The 12,566-nt window shown below is 53.2% G+C and overlaps 1 protein-coding gene across 7 annotated transcripts in view; it reads right to left on the reverse strand.

Annotated features, from left to right (window-relative positions):
• LOC123767687 (collagen alpha-1(I) chain) overlaps positions 1-12,566 on the reverse strand; it is a 484,084-nt gene that overhangs the window by 167,393 nt on the left and 304,125 nt on the right. The window contains exon 2 of one of the 7 annotated variants that reach the window (XM_069310460.1): positions 924-960. The exons of the other annotated variants lie outside the window; for them this stretch is intronic. The gene's annotated coding sequence lies outside the window, so the exon portion shown is untranslated. The remainder of the gene's footprint in view (positions 1-923; positions 961-12,566) is intronic. 7 annotated transcript variants of the gene reach the window in all.

A 12,566-nucleotide genomic window follows, 5' to 3' on the forward strand; every position in this document is an offset into this window, starting at 1 on the left:
CAGGTCGAGCCTGGCCTCGGGCCGGGCTTGGGGAGTAGAACAACTCCCAGAACCCCATCAAGCAGGTCAACCAGAACCCCATCAAGCAGGTCAACCAGAACCCCATCAAGCAGGTCAACCAGAACCCCATCAAGCAGGTCAACCAGAACCCCATCAAGCAGGTCAACCAGAACCCCATCAAGCAGGTCAACCAGAACCCCATCAAGCAGGTCAACCAGAACCCCATCAAGCAGGTCAACCAGAATCCCATCAAGCAGGTCAACCAGAACCCCATCAAGCAGGTCAACCAGAACCCCATCAAGCAGGTCAACCAGAACCCCATCAAGCAGGTCAACCAGAACCCCATCAAGCAGGTCAACCAGAACCCCATCAAGCAGGTCAACCAGAACCCCATCAAGCAGGTATCAAGCAGGTCAACCAGAACCCCATCAAGCAGGTATCAAGCAGGTCAACCAGAACCCCATCAAGCAGGTATCAAGCAGGTCAACCAGAACCCCATCAAGCAGGTATAATTGCCTTCACATTAAACAACAATTATATATTTGTAATTTTGAAGACAAAAAAATATTAAACATGTCTAACATTATAAATTTTTTACGAATATTTGTACAGATGAACAAAATAAAATATTGAATAAAATATATATATAAATATAAAATATTTATATATAAAATATTTAAATATAAAATATATATTTAAATATAAAATAAATAAAAATATAAAATCAATATAACTATTTATTTGATAAATTATATTTATAAATTTAAATATAAATATAACTTATAAATTATATATATTTATAAAATAAATATACCAAAATAAATGCACATGTCTTGTACGTGTCCTGTGATCAAGTACACACCTGTCAGAACACAGGTGTAGTGACCCAGCGAGAAGACAGGTGTACACCGTGGCAACCTTACCTGTGACTCGGGGCCTCAACACACCGCCTCAACACACCTGCAAGGACAGAGAAACAAAGTTAGGACCCACAGTTTATGTCTTGCCAGAGCTGCACATGTGCAATTGCAGAGTTGCACATTGCACGAGAGTTACAACACCACGAGTTGCACATTGCAGAGTTCATCTCGTTACCTGGAGGTCGTACCGAGAATCAGTTCCCACGAGGCCTAGGTACTTGCTGCCTTGAGGGCCCATCACCACCACCACAGGCTACCTTGAGGGCCATCACCACCACCACCACAGGCTGCCTTGAGGGTCCATCACCACCACCACAGGCTACCTTGAGGGCCATCACCACCACCACCACAGGCTGCCTTGAGGGCCCATCACCACCACCACAGGCTGCCTTGAGGGCCCATCACCACCACCACAGGCTGCCTCGAGGGCCCATCACCACCACCACAGGCTGCCTTGAGGGCCCATCACCACCACCACAGGCTGCCTTGAGGGCCCATCACCACCACCACAGGCTACCTTGAGGGCCCATCACCACCACCACAGGCTGCCTTGAGGGCCCATCACCACCACCACAGGCTGCCTTGAGGGCCCATCACCACCACCACAGGCTGCCTTGAGGGCCCATCACCACCACCACAGGCTGCCTTGAGGGCCCATCACCACCACCACAGGCTGCCTTGAGGGCCCATCACCACCACCACAGGCTACCTTGAGGGCCCATCACCACCACCACAGGCTACCCTGAGGGCCACCACCACCACAGGCTACCTTGAGGGCCATCACCACCACCACCACAGGCTACCTTGAGGGCCATCACCACCACCACCACAGGCTACCTTGAGGGCCATCACCACCACCACAGGCTACCTTGAGGGCCCATCACCACCACCACAGGCTACCTTGAGGGCCACCACCACCACAGGCTACCTTGAGGGCCCATCACCACCACCACAGGCTACCTTGAGGGCCATCACCACCACCACCACAGGCTACCTTGAGGGCCATCACCACCACCACCACAGGCTACCTTGAGGGCCATCACCACCACCACCACAGGCTACCTTGAGGGCCATCACCACCACCACCACAGGCTACCTTGAGGGCCCATCACCACCACAGGCTACCTTGAGGGCCATCACCACCACCACCACAGGCTACCTTGAGGGCCACCACCACCACAGGCTACCTTGAGGGCCATCACCACCACCACAGGCTGCCTTGAGGGCCATCACCACCACCACCACAGGCTACCTTGAGGGTCCGTGATATAGGAGGTGCCATGGGCACAATCGGAGAACACTGTATAAACATCAGAGGTCCGCGGTTGTTCAACATCCTCCCAGCGAGCATCAGAAATATTGCCGGGACAACCGTGGACATCTTCAAGAGGGAGTTATCAAGGGGAAAGCGCCAAGGCATTACGACTATATAGTACTGGGAAGGAGGTCAGGATTTGGATTTGGGATGGGACGGGTTGGTTGGTTGATAATTGCTTGATGGGGTTCTGGGAGTTCTTCTACTCCCCAAGCCCGGCCCGAGGCCAGGCTCGACTTGTGAGAGTTTGGTCCACCAGACTGTTGCTTGGAGCGGCCCGCAGGCCCACATACCCACCACAGCCCGGTTGGTCCGGCACTCCTTGGAGGAAACAATCCAGTTTCCTCTTGAAGATGTCCACGGTTGTTCCGGCAATATTTCTGATGCTCGCTGGGAGGATGTTGAACAACCGCGGACCTCTGATGTTTATACAGTGTTCTTTGATTGTGCCTATGGCACCTCTGCTCTTTCACGGACCATTAAGGCAGCCTGTGGTGGTGGTGATGGTGGGCCCTCAAGGCAGCCTGTGGTGGTGGTGATGGTGGGCCCTCAAGGCAGCCTGTGGTGGTGGTGATGGTGGGCCCTCAAGGCAGCCTGTGGTGGTGGTGATGGTGGGCCCTCAAGACAGCCTGTGGTGGTGATGGTGGGCCCTCAAGGCAGCCTGTGGTGGTGGTGGTGATGGTGGGCCCTCAAGGCAGCCTGTGGTGGTGGTGGTGATGGTGGGCCCTCAAGGCAGCCTGTGGTGGTGGTGGTGATGGTGGGCCCTCAAGGCAGCCTGTGGTGGTGGTGATGGTGGGCCCTCAAGGCAGCCTGTGGTGGTGGTGATGGTGGGCCCTCAAGGCAGCCTGTGGTGGTGGTGATGGTGGGCCCTCAAGGCAGCCTGTGGTGGTGGTGATGGTGGGCCCTCAAGGCAGCCTGTGGTGGTGGTGATGGTGGGCCCTCAAGGCAGCCTGTGGTGGTGGTGATGGTGGGCCCTCAAGGCAGCCTGTGGTGGTGGTGGTGATGGTGGGCCCTCAAGGCAGCCTGTGGTGGTGGTGGTGATGGTGGGCCCTCAAGGCAGCCTGTGGTGGTGGTGGTGATGGTGGGCCCTCAAGGCAGCCTGTGGTGGTGGTGATGGTGGGCCCTCAAGGCAGCCTGTGGTGGTGGTGGTGATGGTGGGCCCTCAAGGCAGCCTGTGGTGGTGGTGGTGATGGTGGGCCCTCAAGGCAGCCTGTGGTGGTGGTGGTGATGGTGGGCCCTCAAGGCAGCCTGTGGTGGTGGTGATGGTGGGCCCTCAAGGCAGCCTGTGGTGGTGGTGGTGATGGTGGGCCCTCAAGGCAGCCTGTGGTGGTGGTGATGGTGGGCCCTCAAGGCAGCCTGTGGTGGTGGTGATGGTGGGCCCTCAAGGCAGCCTGTGGTGGTGGTGGTGATGGTGGGCCCTCAAGGCAGCCTGTGGTGGTGGTGATGGTGGGCCCTCAAGGCAGCCTGTGGTGGTGGTGGTGATGGTGGGCCCTCAAGGCAGCCTGTGGTGGTGGTGATGGTGGGCCCTCAAGGCAGCCTGTGGTGGTGGTGATGGTGGGCCCTCAAGGCAGCCTGTGGTGGTGGTGATGGTGGGCCCTCAAGGCAGCCTGTGGTGGTGGTGATGGTGGGCCCTCAAGGCAGCAAGTACCTAGGCCTATGAAAATAAATATGGTTACATGAATAAAATATGAAAATGTCTTGGTAGCTAATTTAAAACTAATGTACATATGATCATGTGGTAGTGTCCTAGGTACATGGTTGGCTTAACACCTGTGGCAGTCCCCACCTGCCACCTGGCTCAAACTACACCTGTGGCACTCTCCTCCACACCTGCGGCACTCTCCTCCACACTTGTGGCACTCTCCTCCACACATGTGGCACTCTCCTCCACACTTGCGGCAATCTCCTCCACACATGTGGCACTCTCCTCCACACTTGTGGCACTCTCCTCCACACTTGTGGCACTCTCCTCCACACATGTGGCACTCTCCTCCACACTTGCGGCACTCTCCTCCACACATGTGGCACTCTCCTCCACACCTGCGGCAATCTCCTCCACACATGTGGCACTCTCCTCCACACCTGCGGCAATCTCCTCCACACCCGAGACACAGTCGAATGGGGGTCTCACCACTCGACAAACCTGCCCCCCCCCCCCCCCCCGCCAACAATCACCACATATGAAGTGCGCAACACACAGGTTGCAACTTAAACACCAAAATAGCGAGCGTGTCGGGGGAGTGCCAACGGTAGGGTCCGGCACCCCTGCCTCGACCCCCCCCCCCCTCCCGCCCCACGCATAAACGAAATGAGGTACACGGAGAGGAGAGAGGGGGGGCCGAGGAGGCTGGGGGGAGGGGTGGGAAGGGGGGAGGGAGGGGAAGAGGGGGGAAGGAAGGGGGGGGGGCTGCGGGGGGGGGGGGAGAGAGAGAGGAAGGAGGCCAAGCAACAAATCGAGAACACATCACTTACCGGAGGACGAGGCCTGGTCGACGACCGGGCCGCGGGGACGCTAAGCCCCGGAAGCACCTCAAGGTAACCTCAAGGTATGGTGTTATTGCACACAAAAGGAATTACTGACAGAGAGATGGATCTGCAATATACTAACAAACAGAACCCCGAGAGTACGTTCACCATTTGGTCACCATTTGGTCACCATTTGGTCACCATTTGGTCCGGGAGACATCTCCCGTCACGCAGGGTGCAGTTGCGCCTCCACAGATCTCCAGTATCATCTTTTGATACTGGTAATGGCTCAAAAGGGCCACCACTTACGGGCTATTCATGCCCGTGCCACCTCTTGGGTGGCTTAATCTTCATCAATCTATTCATGCCCGTGCCACCTCTTGGGTGGCTTAATCTTCATCAATCAATCAATCAATCCCGAGAGTAATAGTGCAGCCCGGTCTCTAACCAAAGACCCCAAAGTCCATTCCACCCACCCGCCAAACCCCCCCCCCCCCCAGGTGTTTATGAATGAAAAACGGTTTACACACGACTCACAACTGATGACGTTCGAACACTTCCGGAACAAGTGCTTCACTGACGACTGGTGTTCGAACCACAACGCTGTAAATGCTTCACCCACGGACTACAAATACAAATAATCGCCAACAGAACCTAAACACCTAACCTAACCTAACCTAACCTAACCTAACCTAACCTAACCTAACCTAACCTAACCTAACCTAACCAGTGCCTATATAGGCACAAAATGCTAATAGATATTAATATTAATTTATATTTGAAAAACGTTCTGTTTTGAGTGAACAGAATGTTAAAGCTGATGAATGCGTCTTTGGGGTCGACAGCTGGATAGAATGGACTTGGTCCGAGGACGGGTTGAATAGTGAACACAGATGGGGCCTGATAGCCGAGTGGACAGCGCTTCGGATTCGTAGTCCTGAGGTTCCGGGTTCGATCCCCGTTGGAGGCGGAAACAAATGGGCAGAGTTTCTTTCACCCTGAAGTCCCTGTTTCCCTAGCAGTAAATAGGTACCTGGGAGTTAGACAGCTGCTACGGGCTGCGTCCTGGGGATGTGTAACAAAAAAAAAAAAAAAAAAAAAAAAAAAAAAAAAAAAAAAAACGCGGCCTGATCGAGGACCGAGCCGCTGGTACGCTAAGCCCCGAAATCATCTCAAGATAACCTCAAGATAAAAGTAAAATCCGGATCATCCACTGAGAAAAGCTCAGTATACCCCTAAAGTACCGAACTACCACCTATCTGGAGGTTACCTTGAGGTGCTTCGGGGCTTAGCGTCCCCGCGGCCCGGTCCTCGACCAGGTCTCCACCCCCAGGAAGCAGCCCGTGACAGCTGTCTAACTCCCAGCTACCTATTTACTTCTAGGTAACAGGATCATCAGGAGTGAAAGCAACTCTGCCCATTGTTTCTCGCCAGCGCCCGGGATCGAACCCGGGACCACAGGATCACGCGCCCAGTGTTCTGTCCGCTCAGCCACCGGCACCCTGACTGTTGATTGCAGATAAGTTCCAGCTCCAGCGCTATGGGGAAAAAAATGAAAACGGAAACCACATATAAAACGCAATCACATCACACTATACAACGAAATAGCACTGTTAAAGATCTAAGAGTACTCATGTTATCTTGATCTTGAGGTTATCTTGAGAGGATTTCGGGGCTTTAGTGTCCCCGCGGCCCGGTCCTCGACCAGGCCTCCACCCCCAGGAAGCAGCCCGTGACAGCTGACTAACTCCCAGGTACCTATTTTACTGCTAGGTAACAGGGGCATAGGGTGAAAGAAACTCTGCCCATTGTTTCTCGCCGGCGCCCGGGATCGAACCCGGGACCACAGGATCACAAGTCCAGTGTGCTGTCCGCTCGGCCGACCGGCTCCCGTGTGGGAGGTGGGAAGTGTGGGAAGATCTTGCTTTTAAACACGGTAAAGTAGCCGTCACAACTGCAAGAAAAATGACAGGTTAGATAACAAGAACCTTTCACACAAGAGGTGTCAGACCAATGATCATACTCTTCAAGACACTAGTGCTCTCTGGGGGGAGGGAGTTATCTTGAGGTTATCTTGAGATGATTTCGGGGCTTTTTTAGTGTCCCCGCGGCCCGGTCCTCGACCAGGCCTCTACCCCCAGGAAGCAGCCCGTGACAGCTGACTAACACCCAGGTACCTATTTTACTGCTCCAAAATAATGGGGGGGGGGGGGGGGTAATGTTGTTGGGCAATATTCATAACATGTTATCGTCCTTGAGGTTATCTTGAGATAATTTCGGGGCTTAACGTCCCCCGCGGCCCGGTCCTCGACCAGGCCTCCTTTGCTGTGCACACCTCTCGCAGCGTTCAAAAAGAGAGCTGGATAAACGCCTACAAAGCTCACCTGATCAACCGGGCTGTGATTCATACGTCAGGCTGCGAGGAGCTGCATGTAATAATAGACTGCTTGAACAGACCACCAACCAGGAAGAATAGAGCCAGAGACCGGGTCGCGGGGACGTTGATCCTCGGAAGCGTCGCAAGGCAGACACAAGGGTAAGCAGGTAGGGGGGTGGGGGTCGGGGGGAGGTGGGAAGGGTGTAGAGGGCCTCATTAATTGAATGTGAGCAAACATGACCTCTGGCCAGGCCCTCTGTTGACACTGCCCCCCCCCCCCCCGGTCGCCGCCTCCGACCACTGCACCACCGCCACCGCCACACCACCGCCTCCGCCACACCACCGCCTCCGCCACACCACCTCCATAGCCAAAGCTGCTGCAGTTATACACGAAGGAGAGTAGTAGAGTGAACGATATGGAAGAAAATGCAAGATTGAACCAGTGAAGAGCAGAGGTGCCATAGGCACAATCAGAGAACACTGTATAAACATCAGAGGTCCGCGGTTGTTCAACACCCTCCCAGCGAGCATAAGAAATATTGCCGGAACAACCGTGGACATCTTCAAGAGGAAACTGGACGGTTTTCTAAGGGAAGTTCCGGATCAGCCGGGCTGTAGTGGGTATGTGGGCCTGCGGGCCGCTCCAAGCAACAGCCTGGTGGACCAAACTCTCACAAGTCAAGCCTGGCCTCAGGCCGGGCTTGGGGAGTAGAAGAACTCCCAGAACCCCATCAACCAGGTATCAACCATCCCCCTCCCAGCAGACAGTCCCACAACACCAGCCCCTCCCAGCAGACAGTCCCACAACATCAGCCCCTCCCAGCAGACAGTCCCACAACATCAGCCCCTCCCAGCAGACAGTCCCACAACACCAGCCCCTCCCAGCAGACAGTCCCACAACACTGACCCCCCTCCCAGCAGACAGTTCCAGAACACCAGCCCCTCCCAGCAGACAGTCCCACAACACCAGCCCCTCCCAGCAGACAGTCCCACAACATCAGCCCCTCCCAGTGGACAGCCCCACAACATCAGCCCCTCCCAGCAGACAGCCCCACAACATCAGCCCCCTCCCAGCAGACAGCCCCACAACATCAGCCCCCTCCCAGCAGACAGCCCCACAACATCAGCCCCCTCCCAGCACAGCCCCACAACATCAGCCCCCTCCCAGCAGACAGTCCCACAACATCAGCCCCCTCCCAGCAGAGTCCCACAACACCAGCCCCCTCCCAGCAGACAGTCCCACAACACTGACCCCCTTCCAGCAGACAGTCCCACAACATTAGCCCCCTTCCAGCAGACAGCCCCACAACACAATGCTCTGCTAATTTGCTAATGAAACAATACCTTTGGTGACGACGAGTCACAATAACGTGGCTGAAGATAACATGACCAACCCGTACGATAACGTGGCTGAAGATAACATGACCAACCCGTACGATAACGTGGCTGAAGATAACATGACCAACCCGTACGATAACGTGGCTGAAGATAACATGACCAACCCGTACGATATCGTTTCTCCGTCTTCTGGTGTGTAGTTTCGCTTCATGCAGGTCGGCGTTCAATCCCCGACCGTCTATAAGTGGTTGAAGGGGGGGGGGGGAATTCCTTTCCCCTCGTCCCATCCCAAATCCTTATCCTGATCCCTTCCCTGTGCTATATAGTCGTCATGACTTGGCGCTTTTCCCCCCTGATAGCTCCCTTCCCTTGGTCATCAATACTTTTGGTCTCTGAAATATCATGGTCAAAAAGATATTTTGACCATGATGGAGAATCAAGAATAACTCGAGCAGAGTGCCTTGGCCGCGCTGGGAATCAAGTCCCTCACGACTACACCAGTAAATAAATATTATCATAAATGTTAACATCAGATTTGTATATTTAAGTTTTGTTGGTAAAATGAGTGGTTAAAAGTGTAGTTAAGTAATGGGGAGGGTTTGAGGTTGAGGGGAAACTCGCGCGGTGATTGGTTGGGAGGCGGCGACGGCATTTGGCGCCAAAGTCAACAGACCGGCCGCCCGCCTCGAAATAGCAGAACGTGTTTGGGGAGAGAAACGAACCTCGAAATGTCCGCCAAACGGGTATTTATGCCAAGAATGCTCGGCCACGGGGTCTTGTCTTAAGCAAAATATGCTCCATGACGCATACCGCCACTAGGCCTACACTCAGGCCTAACATAACTTATGAGTCTACTGAAAAAGTCTGAAATGGAACAACATTTGTATACGACCTTGATTCATACCCTCAACTCACGATTTTTATTTTAAATCTGGAATGTGTCTGTGACCGGTTTCAAGAGCATTTTCATCATCACTGACCTATTAAAGTCAGGCTTGATCAGCCAGACTATTACTTCTTGTGCTCTGCTCGACCAAATATCTATCGCAATCCCAACAATCCGCCATCCTGTCTAGGGGATAACCACAGTTTCTCACAAAGATATCACCCCATTGTTAGCCATATTTCTATTTGTTGGCAGACCTCGTAGTCCCAATGTTGGTTAATTGGTGTCGTGACTCCCACCACGGTAGGTGGTTAAGGCTGCATGTTTAGAAGGTCGCGTGTAGCAGGGAACACTGCGGAGGGAAGGTTGTTAGAGCAGCTGCCTCTTACATGGAACAGTTGCTGGTCATAAGGGGCTCTACACCCTTCAACCAACCCGTTCTCGCAAATTTAATAAGTCAATATTGACTTATTAAATATGTGCATAGGTAACATACTTAACATAATAGATACCCTTAAAAAGATTCATAGAAAACACCGACCTTACCTAACCTTGTTAGTATCTTAAGATAAGCATCTTATTGCTTCGTAATTACAATTATTACCTAACCTATAATAAGTATAGGTTAAGTAATAATTGTAATTACGAAGCAATAAGATGCTTATCTTAAGATACTAACAAGGTTAGGTAAGGTCGGTGTTTTCTATGAATCTTTTTAGGGGTATCTATTATGTTTAGTATATCACCTATGGACGTAGTTAATAAGTCAATATTGACTTTATGAATTTGCGAGAACGGGTTGCTTCAACACAGGTATGGCGGCGTGTGACAGCTTTACATGTGGGACCTTTGTGGTGTGTGGGACTTCCAGTAGGCCTCTGTCTCTCTCTGGCTCCTTCCAGCAGGATCCAGTCTCTCTCTGGCTCCTTCCAGCAGGCTCCAGTCTCCCTCTGGCTCCTTCCAGCAGGCTCCAGTCTCCCTCTGGCTCCTTCCAGCAGGCTCCAGTCACCCTCTGGCTCCTTCCACCAGGCTCCAGTCTCCCTCTGGCTCCTTCCAGCAGGCTCCAGTCTCCCTCTGGCTCCTTCCAGCAGGCTCCAGTCTCTCTCTGGCTCCTTCCAGCAGGCTCCAGTCTCCCTCTGGCTCCTTCCAGCAGGCTCCAGTCACCCTCTGGCTCCTTCCAGCAGGCTCCAGTCTCCCTCTGGCTCCTTCCAGCAGGCTCCAGTCTCCCTCTGGCTCCTTCCAGCAGGCTCCAGTCACCCTCTGGCTCCTTCCAGCAGGCTCCAGTCTCCCTCTGGCTCCTTCCAGCAGGCTCCAGTCACCCTCTGGCTCCTTCCAGCAGGCTCCAGTCTCCCTCTGGCTCCTTCCAGCAGGCTCCAGTCACCCTCTGGCTCCTTCCAGCAGGCTCCAGTCTCCCTCTGGCTCCTTCCAGCAGGCTCCAGTCTCTCTCTGGCTCCTTCCAGCAGGCTCCAGTCTCCCTCTGGCTCCTTCCAGCAGGCTCCAGTCACCCTCTGGCTCCTCGGGACCTAACCTACGCTATTCCCGGGACGACACACATCCTAATTACCGAGTGCAAGTAACGAAGCAGTTAGAGAGTACCTGAGACATACCCAGCTTAAAAAGACACAACGAGAGAGAGAGAGAGAGAGAGAGAGAGAGAGAGAGAGAGAGAGAGAGAGAGAGAGAGAGAGAGAGAGAGAGAGAGAGAGAGAGATAGAGAGATAGAGATAAAGGTTTGTGAAGTTTACCCGGCTTTATTAACGAGCAACTCTGCCATGAACAACCAACCCAGCAGTTACGGTACACGCGGTGGCTCCAGGCGTTACCATTCCACACAATTGCAAATGCTTGCACAGCCAATGGTAATTTTCTGTGCAATTTACGTTAGCTGAAGATCACCTTGTTGGGGGAGGGGAGGGTTAGGGGGGCCAAGCTACCATTCCCACTGGGGACACCGGAGGTACAATGAGACTAACGGTGAAGAATGATGGTTTTTAGACCTGCTTCGCACCTGCATATAATGACAGGTGTGGCTTTATAATGACAGGTGTGGCTTATAATGACAGGTGTGGCTTATAATGACAGGTGTGGCTTATAATGACAGGTGTGGCTTATAATGACAGGCGTGGCTTATAATGACAGGTGTGGCTTATAATGGCAGGTGTGGCTTATAATGACAGGTGTGGCTTATAATGACAGGCGTGGCTTATAATGGCAGGTGTGGCTTATAATGACAGGTGTGACTTATAATGACAGGTGAGGCTTATAATGACAGGTGTGGCTTATAATGACAGGTGTGGCTTATAATGACAGGCGTGGCTTATAATGACAGGTGTGGCTTATAATGACAGGCGTGGCTTATAATGACAGGTGTGGCTTATAATGACAGGTGTGGCTTATAATGACAGGTGTGGCTTATAATGACAGGCGTGGCTTATAATGACAGGTGTGGCTTATAATGACAGGCGTGGCTTATAATGACAGGCGTAGCTTATAATGACAGGTGTGGCTTATAATGACAGGTGTGGCTTATAATGACAGGTGTGGCTTATAATGACAGGTGTGGCTTATAATGACAGGTGTGGCTTATAATGACAGGTGTGGCTTATAATGGCAGGTGTGGCTTATAATGACAGGCGTGGCTTATAATGGCAGGTGTGGCTTATAATGGCAGGCGTGGCTTATAATGGCAGGTGTGGCTTATAATGACAGGTGTGGCTTATAATGGCAGGTGTGGCTTATAATGGCAGGTGTGGCTTATAATGGCAGGTGTGGCTTATAATGACAGGCGTGGCTTATAATGGCAGGTGTGGCTTATAATGACAGGTGTGGCTTATAATGGCAGGTGTGGCTTATAATGGCAGGTGTGGCTACTGGGGCAGTAGTCACACCCTCCCCCCGGGGGGGGGGGGAGAACACCTTTATTGCTGAGGAGAAAATAGCAGACACTGGTGCCAAGAGCAATTAATAGTCGCTAGCCTCACGTGCCGCCCACACCTGTACCGCCCACACATGTGCCCCCCCCCACACCTGTACCGGCCACACACCTGTACCGCCCACACATGTGCCCTCCTCACACCTGTACCGGCCACACATGTGGCCCCCCACACCTGTACCGCCCACACACCTGTACCGGCCACACATGTGCCCCCCCACACCTGTACCGCCCACACACCTGTATCGGCCACACATGTGCCCCCCACACCTGTACCGCCCACACACCTGTACCGCCCACACATGTGCCCCCCCTCACACCTGTACCGGCCA

This window comes from Procambarus clarkii, chromosome 67 (assembly GCF_040958095.1).
Source record: "Procambarus clarkii isolate CNS0578487 chromosome 67, FALCON_Pclarkii_2.0, whole genome shotgun sequence".
NCBI lineage: Eukaryota > Metazoa > Arthropoda > Malacostraca > Decapoda > Cambaridae > Procambarus > Procambarus clarkii.